The sequence below is a fragment of the Sinohyriopsis cumingii genome, chromosome 14 (assembly GCF_028554795.1).
Source record: "Sinohyriopsis cumingii isolate HCF-2022 chromosome 14, ASM2855479v2, whole genome shotgun sequence".
Lineage (NCBI taxonomy): Eukaryota > Metazoa > Mollusca > Bivalvia > Unionida > Unionidae > Sinohyriopsis > Sinohyriopsis cumingii.
Window position 1 is genome coordinate 108,040,674 of NC_142974.1, and position 10,346 is coordinate 108,051,019.

A 10,346-nucleotide genomic window follows, 5' to 3' on the forward strand; every position below is an offset into this window, starting at 1 on the left:
ACATGAGCTTAAGGCATAAATGCCGCACACAGAAAAGCTTGAAATACAAATATGATATGAATTTGTAGATCACCCATTATATTGTGTGAAAACTATATTGGATATAGGTAGAAAATGGAAACTTCAAGCTGGGATTTAAAATGCCAGGCACACGATTTAGAATATTTATTTAAGGTGTGATATTTACCAATGTATTTTTTAAACACTTGTATCACAATACTAATAAACAATATGCACATATCTTTCCTGAGGACACGGTACATTACCAACCCATAATTAACTCAAAAGTGGCAAAGAAAAGGGTACAGAGCACATCCTATTACTTTATGGGTTTAATGAGACGATTTATGCTCATATAAAATCTGGTCTACCGATGACAGTGTAGTAGACCCAGTTAAAAATCTAGACAATCTCCTGACATCGTACATGCTTACAAATTAGTGAAAGTTTACAATTTAGGGAAAGTTTACAATTGAGAGAAATTTACAATTTACGGAAGGTATACAATTTAACGGAAACAAGTCTCCGTATCAAAAGCCTCATGCTACGGAGTGTAAATAATGCGATTTTTACAACACACGAAAGGTATTTCCCACACATTAAAGACGTCAAACAGGACGATCTGGATGGAATTTGGGGATGAGACGATCGTTATGTGCTGCTGAAAGCATTCTTGTTATATTTAATTCATATTTAACTCTTTAAATGAATGCATCTTCAATGCCAGCTTTATTTGAGATAATTACAGGTGATAGCCACTAAGAAGGCATTCTCTTGCCATGCTTAATTGACTCGTTTAAAGGTGACAACTGTTCGGGAGATTTGTTCATACCAAGTTAAGTAGATTTATTGCTTGCATATTCATAGTGTAGATTTTCTTATCATCGTCATCCTCATTAGTGGGATCCTTGAATATTTACAATGAAGTGTGACCAAAATTTGAGATGATAGTGAAATCTACGCTAGTAGTTTTCTAAGGTGAATTTGTTAATGTTAACAGATACCATACATAGATATGGCTGTGGCTAACATCAGTGAAATCTTCAAGGTTTTATTTAAATATTATAGTATGTCATATGTATCATTTAGTATGTGTATACTTTGCAGGAAATCCTAATGTGATACCATTCTTCATATTCTCCCTTTTGTCTTACCTCTGAAGTAAAGGTGAGACGTATTTACATTATTTTACTAACAATGTTGTTGACCATGTATGTACCAATGTTAACCCTATGCTTTCAACCCAGTTTCTCAAACACCGTTGAATTTATAGTAAATATGATGGGTGTTTTCATTCATTAGGTCACTGATTATAAGAGGCAGAAGGAAGTAAAATTACATACTTTTCGCACTCCAGTTACTTGGTTGGGCTTTTCGAACATGATTTGTATGCTATAAATCTATTATCGCCATCAGACTGATACAGTGGAAATTGTTTGGTTGAGTTAGCTTCATCACATAAACGGTCGGAGTGATACAATGAAGATTGTTGGGTACAGTTACCGTCATTACAAAAACACTCGGATTGATGGAGTGAACACTGATGGGTGGAATTTGACTCATCACAGAAACGCTCGGATCCAACAGACATCAGAGTGGAATATCTTTATACGAGAGGTTTTTGAGATTGACAGTTTATCCTTTAGGATTTCGCTTATTTATTTACTTTATTTCAGCATTTAAACGCGAACTATATGGCCTTGGCAAGCTTGCGGTCTAACTCTGCAGCCACCAAACGTCGATCGTCATTTCGGTGTGCATTCAACACCTACCCATTCTGGACAGCTCCGGTGACATAGTGGTTAAATCATCAGCTTTTGATGCGGGAGGTCGCGGGTTCAAACCCCGGCCGAGTCATACCAAAGGCTTATAAAAATTGTACTCACAGCTGCCTGGCTAGGAGTTCAACATTAATAGGTTATATATAGGACTGGTCAGCCTGGTGTAGGATAATGTGGCTGGGCGGAACATTATGACACATGTCTGAGGCAAGATGCTCCAGTGCTAGACATACTATAAACTGCCATACTGCAGACATCGTATCAATATGACTGAAAATTGTTTAAAGCAACCAAAGAAATGGAAATAACACACACACACACACACACACACACACACACACATCCGGAATTTCTCCGTAGACAGTCACGTCGGTTTGCAATCAACACCAGTGTATCCTGGATTTCTCCATCGTTTTCAAACACGATTATGATTGTGATAAACGTGTAAATCGTTGGCTAAGTAGTTGTTTTTTTTAAACTGATTAAAACATTTGGCCAAGAAAACGTTCACCGTTTGTCCTATAGTGTGAAGGGTATAAGCCGCACTGAAGGCACAGGTAATGCAAGTTCAGTCCATGACAATATGGAACGATTTATGTGGAGAATTGCTTTAAAAACTAATATCTTATATCTATATTTTGACTTCGAGACGTTGTACTTTAAACTCCCAAGTAAATGCATAAATATAGAAAGGTGGTTTGCTTGGCAAATTCGTAATGCCACACATACATATAAAAAGTGTAGAATATTGAAAGATATATTGACTTGAATTCAAATACATGAATATTATTTATCAGCCGAACAGCTTTAATCGTTATACACGCTTTACATTTACTCATCAACCTAACCCAAACAAGAATCACAATACAAGTTTTACTATTACTTATCAACTTTAGCCAAACATGACTCACAATACGCATATTTTACTATCACATCCAATACATGAATCACAATACTATTTCCTGTCAATATGTCCCACGCTTGAAGTATATGTCCCACACTTGAAGAACAATACACATTGTACAATTACATCCCAGACTTGTATCACTATGCACATATTACAGTTACCTATCAATATATCCCACACTTGATGCACAATACACGTTTTGATATTGCTTATCAACCTATCATAAACTTGAATCACAATACACGTTCTACTTTTAATTATCAACCTATTCCACACTTGAATCATAATACAGGTTTTGCTATTACATCCCAAACTTGAATCACAATACATGTTTTACTATTACATACCAAACTTAAATCCTAATAGACATTTTAGTGTACCTATCAACCAATACCAAATATAAATCACAATACACATTTTACTATTAATTATAAACATTCCGTGCTTTACTATTACATACCGAACTAAGAACAAAATTATAGAGTTTGTTATTAATTATCAACCTATTCCAAATTTGAATCACAATACACACTTTACTATCTCCTATAAACATATTCCATTCTTCGATTAGAACGCATCTCTTACTATTACAACCAAAATTTGATATACAATACACATTATAATATTAGGTCCTAAATTAGATATCCAATTAAGTTTTATTATTTCTTATCAAGCTATCCCAAACTTGAATCAAAATACAAGTTTTACTATTACTTCCCAAACTTGAATTTCAAAACAACGTTTATTATTACTTCTCAAACTTATCAAACCACATGGTTAGCTATTACATATCAATTTATACCAAAGCTGAATCACAATAGACATCTTACTATCACATACCAAATTTGAAACGCAATATACATTGTGCTATTAATTATCGAAATATCCTAAATTTGAATCACAATACGCAATTTAATATTTCCTATCAACCTATACCAAACTTGTTTCTCTATACGCACTTTGCTATTACAACCCAAACTTGAGTCACCATACACGATTTACTATTACTTATTAAACTTATCCAAACTTGAATCTCAATGCACGTTTTGGTATTACATTACAAACGTGATTCACAATACACATTTTAATATTTTATCCTAATCTTGAATCACAATATACACTTTACTATTACTTATCCACCGATCCCTAAACTGAACCACATTTCGCCCTTTTACTTTTACCTCTCAAACCTGAATCACAATACACGTTTTACTATTACCTATCATCCTGCCTCAAACATGAATTACAATACACGTTGTTTCTCTTACATCCCAATCTTGAATCAAAATACACGTTTTCCTATTACTTTAAACCTATCCCAAACTTGAATTAAAAGGCACGTTTAACTACAATGTATAAACCTGTCCTAAAGTTGACTCACAATACAAGTTTGTTATGACATATCAACCTAACCCGCACTTGAATCGCAATATATTTTTAGCATTTCATCGCGAACTCGAATCCATGTACATATTTTGCTTTTAATTATCAATCAGTCCCAAGCTTGATTCAAACTAGATCTTTATAATATTATTTACCAACGTGCCCCACACTTTAATCCCAATACATTTCTCATCATTACATCCAAGCTCGAATCCCAATATACGTTTCACTATTACATCCTAAACTTAAATCAAAATATACGTTTTACTTTTACGCATCAGTATATTCAAAACTTGAATCATCTCGCTTGCATTTTCTGTCGCAATTATATCGACTACATCTCGCGTGTATAATTTTTATGGACAAGGCATAATACTTTCTCTGATAATAGTTCAAACGGACGGGATGTCCATGTGGATGGGTAGTGTTAGAAAAGCGAATTTAAATTTGCATTTCTGTTCACAGCCTTAAATCCTCCGTGGTTTTCTTTTCATATCGTGTGCGCATGAACTTGCGTGAACGTTACTCACTGGTTCCTGCAAGAGGAAACTCATATGGGGTAGAAGACAATCATTAATCAACAAAACCGATATTATGACAACACCACGTACACGGTCCATGAGACCTACAAGATTCACGATCAAGGTTCAAAACTATGACAAGTACTTACGTGATTTGCATCACTGCTCTTGTGGACTATCAATATATGTGTGAATATACATGACTAGCATCCATATTGCTTGCTTTATCTGTCGGAATTACCTCGAGCACACCTAGCATGTAGAATAGTTGCACATTATTCTACCGTTGTATTAGTTGTTTGTTGTTGTTGTTATGGGGTTTAACGCCATATTTCAGCACACGATAGACTATACAAGGCGGCCAGTATTAATGGTGGAGGAAGAACATGGGAAAACCCCGGGAAGAACCACCGACTGTATTAGTTGGACAAGGACTAGTAATAACTCAAATGTAATCGACAAAACCGCAATTTTAACACTATTCCATGCATGGCTTAATAGGACCATAAGATTCGCAACCGGAGTTCACGACCACAATAAATGGATATATGATTTGCATCACCGATCGTGTGGACTTTGAATACGTGCGTGCAAATACAGGATTTGCATCAACTTTTACGTTTCTAAAAGACCAGTCATCCCATTAGTTCTTCCTCTGTTCCTTGGCTAACATCATCTAATAATTATTCTGTCAAACATTTGCCTCTTTTGGACCATCATTGTTCCATAAATGTTCTATGAGTTTCAAACAAACCGTTCGGCTTCTGCTGAAGGGAATGTACATGTTAGGATCTGGTTATCATTGTATTCGTTGATTGCTGGTGGATTTTAATCAAGCTCTGAATTTTTCTCTTTCACAAATTTGAATCCAAATCATTGTAATTTGGAGAGCATCAAATATTGGTTGCAGATATCTCTTGTCGATAGCAACTGTTTCTTTTATGGACCTAATACATTCGATTATAGATTATAGGTTGATGCCATATCTTTTGCAGCTGGACAATGTCTGAGACCATTCCGTATCTGATAAAATTTGGTTGAGATTATTCTATACATTTCATCGACCTCTTTTTACAGGAATAACGCTATACAGGCGTAATATTTTCACAATATATGTCAGTGGATAGGTTTCTTGGCATCTCTTATTTCTAAAAGGAAATTACTGTCTATAATCTAAATATTTCAGAGTTGCCGGATGTTTCCCATTTTCACCAACATAGTGTCAAACTCAACCGTACTTATCGTTTTATCCTTATAGATATCGAACACAGTTTGGTAATTGTATTCAGACGCAGCGAGAAATTCTGATTTAAAAATATATTTCCGAATGTCGTGACGAGATAATTTTTCAAGCGCCACCCGTCATACCGGTTACTATTGATGTGTGTCCATCAACAATTTCGATTGTGTACCTATGATAGTTAATGTAATTGTGACTCCCACCTCACCGAACCCAACAATGGCTGCCTCGGCGATTCCGCAAGTAATATCTACGACCACACACATGCGCTTGTATTTCACGAATAGATCGGTACTGTTTATGATTTAATTTAACAGCGGTTGTTTCGCATCGATTATTTTTTCGCCTGGATAATATCTATGGTCAATTATATATTTTATAATAATAATGTGATCGCATTGCATAATTGCCTAACAGACAAACCATATCCAGATTCGTCACATCCAGGCATCACATGCACACGTACTTCTAACAAATTATTCTTTTTTCCTGCTAAAGTACCACACAATTACAGAATATCTCTGAGTGATATTTACGTCTCTGGGAATTTTGCCTTCTGGGGTCTAACAGGCCAATTACGCCATTGAATGGTGTCTGAAGCGACCATTCTCGTTTACATCCAATAACTGTTACCAGGACAAGAACGTCCTTGTTGAATAGTAGTCGAGATCTTTCTTATTTTTGCTTAGTCAGTGTGAATTGCGGGGAATGCAGTTAGGGTGGATTCGTCGGTGAAGACTACTCTATCACTGGAGAAACAATAATCAAACGTTGTTATGCTTGAATGTGTATTCCATGATCGAAATACTGAGTGTTTTCAAGTGGTAATGCAATTGTTTCAAGCTGGATTTGAGTTGGCACTGTCAATATCCCACTTATGAGTTTTGTTTTGCAAAGGAGTCCATAAACTCTGTTCTACTAGAATCCCATTATACTAATATCTAAAGCATCTTTCAAACTGTGGCATTCATTATCGGTGGAGGCGTACTCATCGTCTTGTTGTCCAAATTCACTAACTGACGTCAGCACTTTCCAATTTTCATACACAGTATCAAATAGACATTTGTCATGTATTTTTATATAAGGCACAACATAATATAATTCCTAAGTCAATTTATTTATGATGAAGCCCCGGATTTGTTTTAAGAAAACAAATCATGTAAGTGTTTGTCGTGTTTGTGAACCGTGGTCATGGATAATGTAGTCCTTGTGAGCTGTGCACATAGTCATCGTCATCATCATCATCATCATCATCAATTCCGTAACCGAAGAGGATTCTGGGGCACCACATATGACTTCTCAACCAAATCCCTCCATCTTTCCATGTTCTCTACTGCCCTTTGGCAATCTCCAAACCCCACGCCTGTATACTCTTTAATGTTGTCTTCACACTTCTTTTCTTTCTGCCTCTTCTTCTGCATATTTGCCCTGAACATTGCAAAATTGTTTCTGCCAGTCCAGATGATCTTGAGACATGACTGCACACTTCAGTTTGAATTTTCTTACAGTTGTCAATATGTTTGCATAGGGTCCATGGCTCCTGTTGTGGGCTTCTTCGATGGTTATATGGTCAATATATGAGATGCCCAAAAGCTGGATTTGAGTTGGCACTGTCAATATCCCACTTATGAGTTTTGTTTTGCAAAGGAGTCCATAAACTCTGTTCTACTAGAATCCCATTATACTAATATCTAAAGCATCTTTCCAACTGTGGCATTCATTATCGGTGGAGGCGTACTCATCGTCTTGTTGTCCAAATTCACTAACTGACGTCGGCACCTTTGAGTACTTATCTATTGAATATTGATTACAAAACACACGCGTCACAGAGTGACTAACAACATGTATGTTTTGAATCGATTAATAAGTACACATGGGGATGTTTTATTTATGTTTGCTGTATGATTTACATTTTAATTTCGTTTTATTCTTTTGGTAATGCCACACTAAGTGTGAATTAGAAATGGCAATTTTGACATACATTGTTTATTCTGTTTATATTCGTAATGCGTAGTAATTCATGTAAAAACATTGTGAATAGGACTTTCTATTGAGAATAAACGAGTAGCATGACAAACTATGGCGTTGTAGAAGGTAGCCAGTGATTTTGTGATTGAACATGCTGAAAGACATCCTTTCTTGATTTTTTACATTAATTACATGCCAGGTCTTGTATGAATAATCTGCTGCTTTCCCTGGACTCTTCAATGAAAACAGACATGACAAACAGTGATAGAAAGCTTCCAATTTCATATTCCTGTATTGGAGCGAACGCCATGGAAATATCGTAATTTAAATGAAAATGAGCACAAGGACATGAACGAACAATGCTAAACATAAGACAATGGAACTACAATCGGTCTCGTACCAACAATTAAATAAAATAATTTTGATGTTTCCTTCTATATGTTTCTTAGAAAGGTGATTTCTATACAATTTTCCTGAAGTTAAGTAAGTTTTCTTTTGCAGTAACCAGATATGATGAGCTTATGCATAACACGAGAAATCGAGATGACAATTTCATTAACTGTCTCAGCATTGAAGTTTCGTAGCTACTACCATGCAGACACCATATGAACGTATTGAGAAAAATATGATATTACAGTGATTTTATAAACACACTAATCATATACAGTATGTAAAATATAACACATTCCGTTAATTTTACCTGCATACGTTTTATGGAAGAAAATATTAGTAACAAGTACAGTAATCGAGTACAATTTGTTTTTAAAGTTGGCCTAGTATGGCATTTCTCTTAGCGGCCTTATTTGTAAATGTATAGAAAAGTAGATTTACAACTTGTGTTTTACTGACAGTCTTCCAGACAAAAAGTAATTTAAATGACAACTATTTGCAGGACAGATTTATTACTACTTCAACTGGTTCAAACTACAGAGTGTTATTGTTGTTGTTCTTGTAAAGTTTAATGCCATTTTCAGTACAAGAGAGGCTATACATGGCGGCCAGTATAAATGGTGCAGGAAGAACCCTGGAAATCACCGGAAAGAACCACCGACCCCCGAGAAGCTACTGGAAAGCTTTCTCACATACTCACATTGGCCGAACCTGAGACTCGAACCCACGCAGACAGAAGTGAGATGGTAGTGATCCGTAACGGTGAGCGCTTTAGTCAACTCGGCCACACGGGGCCCCTCAGAGATCGTTAGTTTTGTTAGTCTGAAAATCAGTATGCTCAGACAAGCGATTGCGACCTTTGTCAATAAGTGTCGTTAGAAAGGAGCGTAAATTATACCCATGTATATTCTTGCACGTCCCATAAAGATAATATGCTATTTTAGATGTCTATTCATATGTTGCACGTTAGTCTCGTTGCACCCACCCCCTTTTGTTCTTATCGCTACCTTCTAGTCACGAATATTAATGCACAAAGTAATGATATTATCGTTCTTTTAATTTTAACCCGAATCTGTCACTATTAAATGAGATTCTATGTAGCAGCCGGTATAATATCTAAAGCCATAGTCAGTTTACAAAAATAAGATCTGAATCTGATCTTAAAAATCCAAGCAGCCTGGGATGCAAACTTAAATATGACGTTGGAAAACCACGATTCTCAATACAGTCTTACAAACGTCTGCGGTCAGGGTTACAGACTAAAAAATCACAGTATAAAGCATAACTATCGGTCCATACATATGTACCCCGGTAGACTGGGGTAACGACGTAAGCCTCACGTTGTAATAAACCCAAGTAATTTAGTACAAGAACCGCAGGGTCGTTCTGAAAAACACGATTCTCTACTATTCTTATAAGCCCGGGTAACCTGGGTTACTAATCACATAGTTCAACATAATTTTCTATTAATTTCTACAACCTTCATCAGTCTGGGCTAAGAACCTAAGATTACACTAAGAGACATGATTCTCCATACATTGTCACCTCGGTAGCTTGTTCTAAGGACCTAAGATTACACTAAAAGACATGATTCTCCATACATTATCACACCTCGGTAGTCTGTTTTAAGGATCTAAGATTACACTAAAAGACATGATTCTCCATACATTGTCACACCTCGATAGTCTGTTCTAAGGACCTAAGATCACACTATAAGACATGATTCTCCATACATTGTCACACCTCGGTAGTCTGTTCTAAGGACCTAAAAGATTACATTGACAAACATGACTTTGTCTTGTGTTGCTGCTTATCTTATCAAATGGCCAAAAGTGATGTCAAATGATGTATAGTGTTGAAAGTAAATTTAAGAATAATCCATTTTCTCTATGTCAATGTGAGCAAGCAAGATTTAAGAGCTATTGACGCTTGTATCAGTGAAGGATGAATAGTATACCGGTATTTACTCTATTGTAGGAAAAACTACACATGATGTTTTTTAAAAAATGGGCTAAGGAGATATTTGAAAGCTTGAAACTAGTAAAAAATGAATATTGTCGGATTGGGTACAAGCTGAGCAATGTGAATTCATAAAATCAGATGGTGATTCTGGAAATTCTCCAACATTTGACGCAATCAGATATATCATACGAGAG